The following is a 16151-nucleotide window of genomic DNA, read 5'->3' as shown; positions in this document are numbered from 1 at the left end:
TTCCATAATAATGCAGCGGCTTTCGTGTTGTCTTCTCCCTTTGTCCTTGTCTCTTGCGCTGGTATGCCATGTTCCATAATAATGCAGCGGCTTTCGTGTTGTCTTCTCCCTTTGTCCTTGTCTCTTCCGCTGGTATGCCATGTTCCATAATAATGCAGCGGCTTTCGTGTTGTCTTCTCCCTTTGTCCTTGTCTCTTGCGCTGGTATGCCATGTTCCATAATAATGCAGCGGCTTTCGTGTTGTCTTCTCCCTTTGTCCTTGTCTCTTGCGCTGGTATGCCATGTTCCATAATAATGCAGCGGCTTTCGTGTTGTCTTCTCCCTTTGTCCTTGTCTCTTGCGCTGGTATGCCATGTTCCATAATAATGCAGCGGCTTTCGTGTTGTCTTCTCCCTTTGTCCTTGTCTCTTCCGCTGGTATGCCATGTTCCATAATAATGCAGCGGCATTCGTGTTGTCTTCTCCCTTTGTCCTTGTCTCTTTCGCTGGTATGCCATGTTCCATAATAATGCAGCGGCTTTCGTGTTGTCTTCTCCCTTTGTCCTTGTCTCTTCCGCTGGTATACCATGTTCCATAATAATGCAGCGGCTTTCGTGTTGTCTTCTCCCTTTGTCCTTGTCTCTTCCGCTGGTATGCCATGTTCCATAATAATGCAGCGGCTTTCGTGTTGTCTTCTCCCTTTGTCCTTGTCTCTTGCGCTGGTATGCCATGTTCCATAATAATGCAGCGGCTTTCGTGTTGTCTTCTCCCTTTGTCCTTGTCTCTTCCGCTGGTATGCCATGTTCCATAATAATGCAGCGGCATTCGTGTTGTCTTCTCCCTTTGTCCTTGTCTCTTTCGCTGGTATGCCATGTTCCATAATAATGCAGCGGCTTTCGTGTTGTCTTCTCCCTTTGTCCTTGTCTCTTCCGCTGGTATGCCATGTTCCATAATAATGCAGCGGCTTTCGTGTTGTCTTCTCCCTTTGTCCTTGTCTCTTCCGCTGGTATGCCATGTTCCATAATAATGCAGCGGCTTTCGTGTTGTCTTCTCCCTTTGTCCTTGTCTCTTTCGCTGGTATGCCATGTTCCATAATAATGCAGCGGCTTTCGTGTTGTCTTCTCCCTTTGTCCTTGTCTCTTCCGCTGGTATGCCATGTTCCACAATAATGCAGCGGCTTTCGTGTTGTCTTCTCCCTTTGTCCTTGTCTCTTCCGCTGGTATGCCATGTTCCACAATAATGCAGCGGCTTTCGTGTTGTCTTCTCCCTTTGTCCTTGTCTCTTGCGCTGGTATGCCATGTTCCATAATAATGCAGCGGCTTTCGTGTTGTCTTCTCCCTTTGTCCTTGTCTCTTCCGCTGGTATGCCATGTTCCATAATAATGCAGCGGCTTTCGTGTTGTCTTCTCCCTTTGTCCTTGTCTCTTCCGCTGGTATACCATGTTCCATAATAATGCAGCGGCTTTCGTGTTGTCTTCTCCCTTTGTCCTTGTCTCTTCCTCTGGTATGCCATGTTCCATAATAATGCAGCGGCTTTCGTGTTGTCTTCTCCCTTTGTCCTTGTCTCTTCCGCTGGTATACCATGTTCCATAATAATGCAGCGGCTTTCGTGTTGTCTTCTCCCTTTGTCCTTGTCTCTTCCGCTGGTATGCCATGTTCCATAATAATGCAGCGGCTTTCGTGTTGTCTTCTCCCTTTGTCCTTGTCTCTTCCGCTGGTATGCCATGTTCCATAATAATGCAGCGGCTTTCGTGTTGTCTTCTCCCTTTGTCCTTGTCTCTTCCGCTGGTATGCCATGTTCCACAATAATGCAGCGGCTTTCGTGTTGTCTTCTCCCTTTGTCCTTGTCTCTTGCGCTGGTATGCCATGTTCCATAATAATGCAGCGGCTTTCGTGTTGTCTTCTCCCTTTGTCCTTGTCTCTTCCGCTGGTATGCCATGTTCCACAATAATGCAGCGGCTTTCGTGTTGTCTTCTCCCTTTGTCCTTGTCTCTTCCGCTGGTATGCCATGTTCCATAATAATGCAGCGGCTTTCGTGTTGTCTTCTCCCTTTGTCCTTGTCTCTTCCGCTGGTATGCCATGTTCCACAATAATGCAGCGGCTTTCGTGTTGTCTTCTCCCTTTGTCCTTGTCTCTTCCGCTGGTATGCCATGTTCCACAATAATGCAGCGGCTTTCGTGTTGTCTTCTCCCTTTGTCCTTGTCTCTTCCGCTGGTATGCCATGTTCCATAATAATGCAGCGGCTTTCGTGTTGTCTTCTCCCTTTGTCCTTGTCTCTTCCGCTGGTATGCCATGTTCCATAATAATGCAGCGGCTTTCGTGTTGTCTTCTCCCTTTGTCCTTGTCTCTTCCGCTGGTATGCCATGTTCCATAATAATGCAGCGGCTTTCGTGTTGTCTTCTCCCTTTGTCCTTGTCTCTTCCGCTGGTATGCCATGTTCCACAATAATGCAGCGGCTTTCGTGTTGTCTTCTCCCTTTGTCCTTGTCTCTTCCGCTGGTATGCCATGTTCCACAATAATGCAGCGGCTTTCGTGTTGTCTTCTCCCTTTGTCCTTGTCTCTTGCGCTGGTATGCCATGTTCCATAATAATGCAGCGGCTTTCGTGTTGTCTTCTCCCTTTGTCCTTGTCTCTTCCGCTGGTATGCCATGTTCCATAATAATGCAGCGGCTTTCGTGTTGTCTTCTCCCTTTGTCCTTGTCTCTTCCGCTGGTATACCATGTTCCATAATAATGCAGCGGCTTTCGTGTTGTCTTCTCCCTTTGTCCTTGTCTCTTCCTCTGGTATGCCATGTTCCATAATAATGCAGCGGCTTTCGTGTTGTCTTCTCCCTTTGTCCTTGTCTCTTCCGCTGGTATACCATGTTCCATAATAATGCAGCGGCTTTCGTGTTGTCTTCTCCCTTTGTCCTTGTCTCTTCCGCTGGTATGCCATGTTCCATAATAATGCAGCGGCTTTCGTGTTGTCTTCTCCCTTTGTCCTTGTCTCTTCCGCTGGTATACCATGTTCCATAATAATGCAGCGGCTTTCGTGTTGTCTTCTCCCTTTGTCCTTGTCTCTTCCGCTGGTATACCATGTTCCATAATAATGCAGCGGCTTTCGAGTTGTCTTCTCCCTTTGTCCTTGTCTCTTCCGCTGGTATGCCATGTTCCATAATAATGCAGCGGCTTTCGTGTTGTCTTCTCCCTTTGTCCTTGTCTCTTCCGCTGGTATGCCATGTTCCATAATAATGCAGCGGCTTTCTTGTTGTCTTCTCCCTTTGTCCTTGTCTCTTCCGCTGGTATACCATGTTCCATAATAATGCAGCGGCTTTCGTGTTGTCTTCTCCCTTTGTCCTTGTCTCTTCCGCTGGTATGCCATGTTCCATAATAATGCAGCGGCTTTCGTGTTGTCTTCTCCCTTTGTCCTTGTCTCTTCCGCTGGTATACCATGTTCCATAATAATGCAGCGGCTTTCGTGTTGTCTTCTCCCTTTGTCCTTGTCTCTTCCGCTGGTATACCATGTTCCATAATAATGCAGCGGCTTTCGTGTTGTCTTCTCCCTTTGTCCTTGTCTCTTCCGCTGGTATGCCATGTTCCATAATAATGCAGCGGCTTTCGTGTTGTCTTCTCCCTTTGTCCTTGTCTCTTCCGCTGGTATGCCATGTTCCATAATAATGCAGCGGCTTTCGTGTTGTCTTCTCCCTTTGTCCTTGTCTCTTCCGCTGGTATACCATGTTCCATAATAATGCAGCGGCTTTCGTGTTGTCTTCTCCCTTTGTCCTTGTCTCTTCCGCTGGTATGCCATGTTCCATAATAATGCAGCGGCTTTCGTGTTGTCTTCTCCCTTTGTCCTTGTCTCTTCCGCTGGTATACCATGTTCCATAATAATGCAGCGGCTTTCGTGTTGTCTTCTCCCTTTGTCCTTGTCTCTTCCGCTGGTATGCCATGTTCCATAATAATGCAGCGGCTTTCGTGTTGTCTTCTCCCTTTGTCCTTGTCTCTTCCGCTGGTATGCCATGTTCCATAATAATGCAGCGGCTTTCGTGTTGTCTTCTCCCTTTGTCCTTGTCTCTTCCGCTGGTATACCATGTTCCATAATAATGCAGCGGCTTTCGTGTTGTCTTCTCCCTTTGTCCTTGTCTCTTCCGCTGGTATGCCATGTTCCATAATAATGCAGCGGCTTTCGTGTTGTCTTCTCCCTTTGTCCTTGTCTCTTCCGCTGGTATGGCATGTTCCATAATAATGCAGCGGCTTTCGTGTTGTCTTCTCCCTTTGTCCTTGTCTCTTCCGCTGGTATACCATGTTCCATAATAATGCAGCGGCTTTCGTGTTGTCTTCTCCCTTTGTCCTTGTCTCTTCCGCTGGTATGCCATGTTCCATAATAATGCAGCGGCTTTCGTGTTGTCTTCTCCCTTTGTCCTTGTCTCTTCCGCTGGTATACCATGTTCCATAATAATGCAGCGGCTTTCGTGTTGTCTTCTCCCTTTGTCCTTGTCTCTTCCGCTGGTATGCCATGTTCCATAATAATGCACCGGCTTTCGTGTTGTCTTCTCCTCTGGTCCTTGTCTCTTGCGCTGGTAACATGTTCCATAATAATGCGGCAGTAAAACCTGGAGAGGGCACTTGAGCTCTGCCTTGAAGGTATGACGCGATATGTTTGGAGGGTTACTGGCCATACATGCGGAATAGGTCATTCTCCAGTTCACATTCATAGACTCCCGGGAGTCCTCATACCACTCCCGGAGCAGTGGTGCCACAGTTAAGCGATGCGCCACCGACCTGCGGTGGCAGGTGCTGCAGCCGGTGGGGCTTATGCGACCCAGACTGCTCTTCCCGAGCAACCTCTCGCGACGTCATTAAGTAAAACTGCCGCCTGCCACAGAGTGCCACGCAGTTTGCTTCTCCGGAGATTTTTTGATCAGAACACCGTCCTCGCAGACGCCGATGACGGCGACGTGGCATTTTCTGCGTGGTAGTAACTTTATCGCATTACTACCACGCTGTTGTCACATGTTCAGCGTTTCACTGTGATCGCTTCCTTCGTCTCCTCTCTCTCAGTGAGTTATTTGTGCACGGTTTGTGTCCATCACCACCGTCCTCACAGTCGTGATTAGGCCGAGGCGCAGCATGTGGGCAATGATGGGAAGCGAAATTCAATGCATGCATTAGGCAGAAAACGGCTTCCTTGGCGCTAGCGCTCTACTGCTATTAATATTAAACTAGTAAATTCAACTATTACACCGACGAAGCTACGCACCTCGATAAAGGATTAGCTACCCGCTTTTATCAAGAGAGCTCGCGCAAATATTCACTTCATTCATAGCCTCGGCCAAACATTCGTCTATGCGCGTAATTTGAATCCCATGAAGCATTAAAATACAAGTGTATTGCACAACGGACGCATGATAAGAGACATGCGTTCTGTACTCACAGAACGGCGATTCCGGCGTTTATGAAAGATTCCTAGATTCCTAGATAACGTTAAATAGATTATAAAAGCAGCGTTGGGAGTGAGCAAAAGGGGGCACAAACGTGGGGGTAAATTTTAGAGTGACAGCTGTATATGGCATGCTAAGCCAAATCACGACATCGTCGTCCCTTTCAGCGCCGTCCGCTCGTCCACCGGCCCTATCCTTTTCCATCTCTCTTCTCACTCTACGCTAACCCCCTTCTCCTTCCTACACCCGTCAAGTTTGTGATGGATTGTCTATTGTTAGATTAAGGTGTGGAAACATCCGCGAGCCGTGACCATGCGTTCCTTCTGCAGTGACGCACGCAGCTCATAACCTCACATCCATGCCCACACAACCTACAACGCTCCTGCACATGGCTATTTCAACACTCACAGCAAAAGCACACTGGCAGCAGCATTTGCACTATTCCAGTGGTCGTAGCATTTGGTCACGGTCAAACACGAGTTAATGACATCCTAGTCGAAATCAAGAAGAAATGGGCTTGTATAGGGCATGTAATGCGAAGGGAAGATAACCGCTGGTCCTTAAGGGTAACTGACTAGATTCCAAGAGAAGGCAAGAGTAGTAGGGGGTGGCAGAAAGTTAATGTGGGTGGATGAGATTAAGAAGTTTGCGGGGATAGTGTGGCCGGAGCTGGCACAGGACAGGTTAAATTGGAGAGATATAGGAGAGGCTTTTGTTCTGCAGTGGGCGTAGTCGGGCTGGTGATGATGATGATAAGATCTGCGGTGCATTTTTTTTTCTCTTCTGCTCGCCGTGGCTGTGACCCTCGACATATTAGACCAGCAGTCAAAAATAAGCCCAGCCGTTCTAGCGGCCCTTTCCCGGGGCCGATTTCCGGCACAGCTAACGCAGCAAGGTTGCCACTGTACCTCGTAAAGTCTGGGATTAGCGTCAGCGACGGTTATCAGGCTTTTTTTCGGATGGGGGGGGGGGGGGAGAGCGGAGACTGGAGTCATTGCAGCATGCAAAAAAAATATGTGCTGCGCTCAGCCAGAGCAGTCAGCTATGCTCGCGGACAGCTTTTTGTGGCTATGCAGCCAAGGCTAGGCAGGAAGGGGAAGTAGGCGCGCTTTTGTCGACGAACTGTGGGGGGTGTGTCATTTGTTGGGGGCCAGGCATGCAGGGGGATAAAGGGGGAGGTGGTGCAGGCTCACCAAGGCTGAGATAGGGCACTCCCCATGACAGTAGAACAAAGCCCCGTCCCTATCGTTTCCTGCCTACCCTTGGCTGCATAGCCACAGAAAGCTGCTCGCGAGTATAGTAATACCTGTCACTGTATTTCATCGTAACACCAATTCATGTCGCCTTCGTCGTATATGTGTAAAAGCCGCATTTTTCTAACGCCCACTACACAAAGCCCAGGCAAGAGGCTATGAAAGCACCCCCATGTTCGCGTGTGCTAGCGGAGGCTGATTTTCTCCAGGCCTGAGGCCTCTTCCACTTACCAAAATTTCTCTCGATGCCCTGTACACTCCGGTTCTGCCGTGGCGACGTCGATCCCGGTTACCCTTAAGATCTGCCCAGTAGACTTCGGGTTCGTTGCAGCAATCTCCTTCGTCTTCTTCTTCTTGCCACCAGCGTTACCCCCATATTATGTATGCCATGCATTGATTTTTAAGTTGCAAAACTACGTTTGCGTGCATTCCACTGGGTTGCGCATGCAGTCATATACGCTAGCAGAAATTTCCGAAGCCAGTGCCGTTAAGCCTTTCGACATATGGCAATTCAGTGGTGGAAATCGCGTTTTTAGGTGTGACGAATCGTACAGATGATGATTTTCCCGCTTGATTTAGGTTGTAGGTGACCTCCCACACACATCGAAGGCCGCGCCGTCTCGACTGCACGCCTAACGTTTTTCCAACAGCATTTATAAAAATAAACAAAGGACTTCGTTGGGCATGACAAAAATTTTGAGGCCTGTTGGATGACGAGAGCGTGATTGTATAATGATCTAGAACACCAGTATTTTTACCCGGTGTAAACAAATACAACATAGGCTGGGCTTTCGTGTATTCATTGCCCCGTTTGTCGCAAGAATTACAAAAATAATCCAAACTTTACGTCTTCAAGACAAGTTTATCCCATCTCACGTTTAGAGATGGGGTAAAGTCAATATGTCGGCCCGTACGTGTACGTCGTGCCATGGCAAAGTGGTGTAACTCTGCACCACACAGGTGGAGAGGGTCTCAGATGGAACCTTCATTACCGCCAGACAGAAAAAATAAAGCAGTTGGTTTCTTGTCGGTCACGTCATGGCAGAACAATTTAACTAGACCGCTATTCTGGGTGCAGCGATATTGCTCGGTTGCAGTAAGATGCTGAACCGGTTGGGCTCGGAGTGAATTACATTTAACCTCCAATCAGGCCCGCTCTTCCCTCGCGCCTTCCAGCTCTCACCTCTCTAAGAATGGACTGTTCCCTCCTGTGACATCGCTACCCTTGTTAACAGTGAGATCTATCGCACTCTCTTCTTTCGTCACCGCCTTGCTATCCTCCTCCGCTTTCCTCCTCGTTCTCTTACGGTTACACGGCCGGACAGCACCCAATCCAGGAACGGGCACTTAGCAGCTGCGCCGTATACCTTTGATGGGCGGCGCTAACCGGCATAGCAATTGGATCCAATGAGGCAAGATCAGCAAACAAGGGTGCGTTTCAATTAACTAAACAGCAGCGCCATGCAACGGCTGTGAATCTCAGAATACGACTGTCTTGATACCATTTGAAAATCTTGCGGCCGTGAGTGTTGCTACGGAACTTCAGAAAACGCTTTTGCGGATGCCATGGGAGCTAACGAGTACGGCAGTCCTAAAAATAAAATAACATATCTTTTACGCAGGCAGTCGTCAGTTCGACCCATTCTTTTAAACGCCTCTACGTGTTAGCCACTCCTGTAGCGGGAGAAGCGGAGGAGCGTGGCTGCATTTCCAGGAGTCTACCAAAAAGGCACCAAAGGCATTCGTTTTGAGACCGCCGCTTTATGACACATGAACTAAATCTGTGATGTCGACTGGATCATTAAAAAGATATCATGAGGCAACAAGCTTTTCGTCTCAGTTAAGCGCCAGATCAGCATGGCTCTCAATCTTTCACAGAAAGAGTAATCGAATTTTTGTACCTTTTAGTACTGACAGTAATGAAGTAAATTAAGAACAGGCAACTACTACTCTGTCAAAATTATTTAGACACCGTTTGTTACATTTTTTTTGTCAGCTCCCGTCTATATCAGCATCTAAATCGTCAGAGAGTTCTGTAAGTTATATCGTGTGCCAGCAGCGATGACAGCGGCGCAGTTTGATGCGGCGAAAATTAGCTCAGCCCGTAAGAATGCCTCTCGAGATCGTCGTAGTTATTGCCGTTAACAAATGACGATTGCCCAATTTGCTGTTTTCTGCAGGCACCACGTACTTCAACCTTTAGTTGGAGCTTGAAAACAAGAATGGACCAGCTAAACACAATGGTAAACAGGGAGGAAATACATATTAACCTCTCGCAGCAAATGCATTGCAAGCATATAATTCCTCTTATTGGCGCAGGTTTCAATGAATCCTCTTTCTGAATTCCATCAGACCGCACAGATGCACTGGCAGGACACGAGAACAGAAAACTGGGCGAGTTGGTATGGCTTCATGCTTAAGCAGTGCAGAGAACATGACGAATGAGAGACGGGAGACGACACGAGCGGTGACTAACAGTTAGTTCGTTTTTCGATGTCATAACTCGACTGTGATATGCGTGCGCAGAATAGTTTTTTGGGGTTGTAGCCTGTGTTTTTTCATTTTTAGGTTTTTCAAATGTGCCTAACCTATATATACTTTTCCGTGAATAAAATAACCAGTTAGTCAGCGCTCGTGTCCTCTCCCGTCTTTTGTACAGTTTTCTGTGCTGCGGAAGCTTGAACTGGTAGGACCTTGGTCTGCGTCTTAGTGAAGCCTAAACGTGTTAATAAATTGGGCCAGCAGGTTGTGAATACAAATAAGCAGTTTCTCGGAGGCCCCCAAAAAAAGACCGCTAAAGTTCACTGCGTGATATGCAGGAGTAAGCGGATGGCCGAGAATGTAGGCACGTTGTAGGTAAATCATCGCCACCGATGAATTTGCCGGAACCGCTGTAATGTAGATTAAGGAACTTTGGAGAATATTTACGGCACAAATCTGCTACTCCACGGGGAAGAAAGAGCAGGCACATCTCAGGCAACACACCATCTCGGACTTCTGTAAGACATTGCACATGATGCTCCGCATGGTATCAACATGACGTGTTTTATTTGGAAATTTAACCTACTGCGCGGAGTGCCCCATGCTCCACTGGTACCAGCAAGTACTTTATGACAGCAGGAAGTGGAGTCAGGTTTGGAAGGCTAAAGACGCATGTAGCAACAGAAACACTCTCCTGCCTTCCTAATTACTTTCCAAAACCTGCAATACCTTCACAAGTTCGCATATCAGACGCTTTTGGAGAATACTCGCGAGGAAAGAACTAATAAAGGCTACCAATACTCAAGGAAGCAAAGGCCGTGTTATTGATTCCAGATTTTCATGAGAACTGGAGAATTAGTACTACTGCTCATGGGGTGTATGGTGTGATGTGTGCATTTCAAGATCGGATATAATTTAAAGAAGACATAAGCGAAGTTTCTCGCCAAGCGATTTCAAGCGCTTCATGTGCACTGCGCTTTTGTGCTATGCCTTGCACCTTCTATCGCAATGCAGAAGCTACGTGCGTAAGTAATGCTTAACGTCCTAATCATTAAGTCATTCAAGTTCCTGACCACTACCGCGGCTGGACGTGTGCCAATAAATTCATATCTTTAGTAATGCTTTATTGAAAGAGCTAAGAATCAGGCCTATAGACTGCCTTCACCCGAGTCTCATAAATCAGAACTGAACGTGACTAATCATAAAATTTGAAAATATTGTCGCCGACAAACGTAGGGTGGCACGAAAAGGGGCTTTTTTAATCCGAAGGCCAGAAACCCAGCAGCGCGCGTTCGAACGGGAACGTCCTCTTCTTCGCTCCCACACGATCCCAGTAATGCCGCTCGGCCGCATGGCGGCGCTCGCAGAATGTGAGCAGTGTGGCATTGCCCCCCTCCTTTCAAGAGGCATCACCTCGATGCCTCCGGCAAGGGGGATAAAGAGTGTGGAGACACCGAAAGTGAGATGGCGTGTGGTGGCAGCACTGAATGTGAACTCCGGGAGGGGCTAACGGGCGTAATACGGTTTCATGCGGGACACGTGGACGACTTCAGACTTGGGCGGGCGAGAAGACCGGACAACTCCTTGCGGGTACACTTCATAGTTCACATCGCTGAGTTGACGTAGCACCTCGTAGGGGCCGAAGTAGCGCCGCAGAAGCTTTTCAGAGCGACCGCGCACACGTATAGGGCTCCATACCCAGACGTGCTCGCCGGGTTGGTAAATCACCTCCCTGTGGCGGAGGTTGTAACGCCGGGCGTCAGTTGTCTGCTGGTGGCGAATGCGTTGTCGAGCAAGGTGGCGAGCGGCTTCTGCATCGCGAACGAATTGGTCAGCGCCTGGGACAGACGAGGGGGTACAATCCGGGAGCAGCATGGCGTCAAGCATGGTCAGGGCATCTCGGCCATACACCAAACGGAAGGGGGTGAAGCGCGTCGTTTCTTGGAGGGCGGTGTTGTACGCAAACGTGATGTAGGGAAGTATTTCGTCCCAGTTGCGATGGTCAGCGTCGACATACATAGACATCATATCTGTGATGGTCTTGTTCAGCCTCTCAGTAAGTCCATTCGTTTGAGGATGGTAAGCAGTCGTTTTTCTATGACTGGTGCCACTAAGACGGAGGACCTCGTGTGTAAGAGCCGACGTAAACGCGGTTCCCCGGTCAGTTACTACAACCAAGGGGGCGCCGTGGCGAAGCACGATGTGGTGAACAAAGAACCATGCCATTTCAGCCGCGGTGCCACGGGGAAGAGCCTTGGTTTCACAATAGCGGCTTAGGTAGTCCGTGGCAACAACAATATACCGGTTTCCCATGGAGGACACCGGGAATGGGCCCAGTAAGTCCATGCCGACTTGTTGGAATGGGATTTGCGGTGGATCAATTGGCTTCAGAAGGCCGGCCGGTTTTGTCGGTGGTACCTTCCGTCGTTGACACTCACGGCAGGTTCGACGTAGCGTTGGACGACCGCAGCAAGCCGTGGCCAGTAGTACTTGTGGCGGAGGCGTCCCAATGTTCTGGAAAAACCGAGGTGGCCAGAAGAAAGGTCGTCGTGGCATGCAGCGAGAACTTCCTTACGAAGCACGGTTGGGACAACGAGGAGATACGCAGTGTCGGTCGGACCGTAGTTTTTCTTGTAGAGGACTCCATCTATTAAGCAAAACGACGAAAGTCCGCGCGAGAAGAGTCTGGGCGGAGACGGAGCGGTTCCTTCGAGGTACTCGATTAGAGGCAGCAGTTCGCAGTCGGCCCTCTGGTGGTGGGCAAGGTCGGATGTGCTAACAGCGCCGAGGAAAGCAGAATCGTCGTCGGACTCATCTGGTGGGCACGGAAGAGGAGCTCGGGAGAGGCAGTCTGCATCGCTATGTTGCCGACCCGACTTATACACGATGGTGACGTCGAACTCTTGCAACCGAAGGCTCCACCGTGCAAGTCGGCCCGATGGATCTTTGAGGTTCGCAAGCCAGCACAAGGAGTGATGATCGCTGACGACTCGAAACGGGCGGCCGTACAGGTATGGACGAAATTTTGTGATTGCCAACACAACAGCGAGACACTCCTTTTCCGTTGTGGAATAATTCACTTCGGAACGGGATAAAGTGCGACTTGCGTATGCGATCACGCGTTCCACACCGTCTTGCCACTGCACAATCACCGCACCGAGGCCCACATTGCCGGCATCTGTGTGCAGTTCCATGTCGGCCTGCTCGTCGAAGTGGGCAAGGATAGGCGTAGATTGGAGGCGGGCCTTAAGCTCTATGAAAGCTTTTTCCTGATCTTGGCCCCAGAAAAATGGTTCGGAGTCTTTTGTCAGGCGAGTCAGCGGCTCTGCGAGCTTGGAGAAGTTTTGAACGAACCTCCGATAATAGGCGCAAAGCCCCAGGAAACGCCGCAAGCTTCGTTTATCTGTTGGCTGGGGAAATGCAGCAACGGCGGCGGTCTTTTCTGGGTCGGGGCTAACGCCCTGAGCGCTCACAATGTGGCCAAGAAACTTGAGCTCCCGAAATGCGAAGTGGCACTTTTCAGGCTTGAGAGACAGACCCGCAGAACGAATTGCTTCGAAGACGGCACGCAAACGTTTCTGGTGCTCCTCGAACGTGTCGGAGAAAATCACGACGTCGTCGAGATAGACAAGGCAGGACTGCCACTTCAGGTCAGTTAGTACGGTGTCCATCATACGTTGGAACGTCGCAGGGGCTGAACACAAGCCGAAAGGAAGCACCTTAAATTCGTACAGTCCGTCAGGAGTAACGAAGGCGGTCTTTTCTCGGTCACGTTCGTCGACCTCGGTTTGCCAATAACCGCTACGAAGGTCGAGTGACGAAAAGTAGGTAGCATGGCGGAGGCGGTCTAATGAGTCATCATTGCGAGGCAGTGGATAGACATCTTTTTTTTTGGTAACGTTATTGAGACGTCTATAATCTACACAGAACCGTAGGCTGCCGTCCTTCTTTGCGACGAGAACAACAGGTGACGCCCAGGGGCTCGTCGATGGTTGTATAATGTCGTCGTGGAGCATTTCGGCAACTTGGCGGCGGATAGCATCGCGCTCCTTCGACGAAACACGATAAGGACGCTGACATAGCGGTCTCTGGTCACTGTCGACGATAATACGGTGCTTAGTTATTGGCGTCTGGCGAACCTTGGATGTTGATGCAAAACAGTCGTGGAAAGAGTCAATAAGGCTTTCCACGCGGCGTTTCTGATTGGTCAGAAGGTCAGGGTTCACGTCGTTCCTAATGGCTGTTGCAGTGTCCTATTCAGCTATTTCGGGGGCCGTTGTTGATAAGGCACATTGGCCGGCATGCTCGCCAAGTTCTTCAAAATGGGCAATCACCGTGTTTTTCGTCAAATGTTGGGGTTCACAACTAAAGTTGGTCACTAAGAGCGTGGTACGCGCGTGAACAAGGTCGACAAGGGCGCGAACAACGCAAACTTGCCGAGACAGTAGCAGCGACATATTCGCTTCGGCAATGCCCCGAGTACCGGAGCTGGTATCACACTGGACTGTGACAAACTTGCTTGCTCTCGGCGGTATCGTTGTGTGGTCATCAGAGATGCGTAATGGTGCTCTGTTCGGCTCCGGGTCGGTATCAACGGCTCGCTGTGTCGAAAACGATACCAATTGCTCGTGCAGGTTGATGACCGCCCCATACTCTTTAAGGAAGTCCATGCCGAGAATCAGTTCCTTAGAGCACTCTCGTAGCACGGCGAAGGTGCCAGTGAAAGTTGCACCGCGGATCTTTATACTGCTGGTGCAGACGCCAACCGGCGTTACCACATGGCAACCAGCTGTGCGTATCTGCGGCCCATGCCAAGGTGTTAGAACCTTTCTGAGGGTTGCGGCTAGGTTACTACTCATGACAGAAAAGTCGGCTCCGGTATCGACGAGTGCAGATACGTCATAGCCATCGGCGGCAACAAGAAATTTGGCGGCGGAAACAATTGTTTGACAATTTGTCGGCGAGGTTTTTGGTGCCGTCGTCGATGGGGTCGTCGCTGAGGTCGTCGGTGAGGTCGGCGGTGGGATCGTCTTTAAGGTCGGCGGGTGGGGTCGTCGCATAAAATCGTCGGATGGAGGCTGTTCACTGTCTGTGGCAGCGGCGGTCCTACCCCCAGAGGACGCCGTCTTCAGTTTTCCCGGCGGGGAGACGTGCCTCTGAATTGGCCAGATGATGGTGCATGACTGGGTGGAGGAACTCGTCTTGGAGACGGCGACCTAGACTGGCGTCGTGGAGGCGTTCAGGGCAGCACATTATCGGCCAGGTACTGCTCAATGTCTCGCGGTCTCTCACCATAGCGCGGTCGAGGTGCGCTCGGTGGAAATCCTCTTAATCCCATCCGCCGGTAGGGGCAGTTGCGGAGGATATGACCGGGCTCCCCGCAGTGGTAGCATAGTGGCCGGTTGTTGGGTGTGCGCCACACGTCAGCTTTTCGAACAGGGCGCGGGTCACGCAGCTCGGCGGAGGGAAAGTACCCCTGCGTTTGTACGGCAGCAGGGCGGAACGCATGTGGAACCGGCGCAGGTCTCCGCAGAGCTTCACTGTAGCTCATGATGTACGGCTCCGGCTGCGGTGTCCGTAGGGCTTCGTTGTAGCTGCTGGCGTACGGCTCCGGCTGTGGTGCCGGTGGTGGCTGGACTGCTCGCCGAATTTCTTCGCGGACGGCATCGGCTACAGCTGCAACACTGGCAGGTGGAGCATCTAAGAGGAGGTTGCGCAGTTCTTCGCGAACTACACTCCGCACAAGCTCCCGAAGAGCCTCGTCCCCGGTGACTGGCAGGGACGCACAATAGTTTCTGGCCGCAACACTTCCCGGACGACCGTACTGCGCACTGCGTTCCTGTAAGGAACGTTCCATGCCTGTGGCTTCTTTAGCGAAGTCAGCGACGGTTCTTGGTGGGTCGCGTATGAGGCCAGCGAAGAGCTGCTCCTTCACACCGCGCATGAGGTGGCGCACCTTGGTAGCCTCTGGCGTGGCAGGGTCAGCCCGACTGAAAAGACGTGCCATGTCTTCAATAAACATAGCGACGCTTTCTTTCGCCTGCTGTGACCTGGTGCGAAGGGCGAGTTCGGCATTTTCCTTGCGTGCGTTTGTGCTGAAGGTAGCCAGCAACTGACGGCGGAACGCTTCCCAGTTCGTAAAGGATGCCTCATGGTTCTCGAACCATGTCTTCGCAGAGTCTTGGAACGAGAAATAGACGTTTCGTAGTTTTCGGTCGTCGTCCCACTGGTTAAAAGTGGCCACACGGTCAAAGCTGGACAACCAGTCCTCGACGTCCTCAAACCGATCACCGTGGAAGGATGGTGGTGAGCGAGGGGTGAGAACTACAACGGGCGGGACAGTGCCGGAAGGCTGGCCTGTCTGACTGCCTGTAGTAGACGTCATGGTACGCACGGCCTCGTCAGTGGCTGACACTCAGGTTGCAGGCCTCGCAGGCGGCGGCTCGCTTTGTGGACGGGTGTTGTGTCCAAGCGTCGCTGATCAGCGTCAGAGTTGCCCTCGGGGTGAGCGTTCATGGAACGAAACCCAGCACCTCCACCAAAATGTCGCCGACAAACGTAGGGCGGCACGAAAAGGGGCTTTTTTTAATCCGAAGGCCAGAAACCCAGCAGCGCGCGTTCGAACGGGAACGTCCTCTTCTTCGCTCCCACACGATCCCAGTAATGCCGCTCGGCCGCATGGCGGCGCTCGCAGAATGTGAGCAGTGTGGCAATATGTTGAAACTGAAACCTGCAACTTTTTTCCCCGTTCTCGTAATGCGTTGGGAACCAGGGCGTCATCGCTTCTCAAAAGGAAACATTTGATGACACCCACTGGCGACATTCCAGGCAAGCGGACAGCACGTACCGTCAGAAGATCGAATCCACGCTGCAATACGTAAAGTTACACTGCAAACGCCTGAAGGGAAAGGTACGTCGACAGCTACTTCCGTTTTCCCTGAAAACAAATGGTAGCACTGAAAAGGCGTATTTTTTATTCATTTCCGATGCACGGTACCGGTCAGTGTCTGCCCCACAGACAA

This window comes from Amblyomma americanum, chromosome 10, assembly GCF_052857255.1.
Source record: "Amblyomma americanum isolate KBUSLIRL-KWMA chromosome 10, ASM5285725v1, whole genome shotgun sequence".
Lineage (NCBI taxonomy): Eukaryota > Metazoa > Arthropoda > Arachnida > Ixodida > Ixodidae > Amblyomma > Amblyomma americanum.
Note: the sequence above shows the minus strand (reverse complement) of the source record.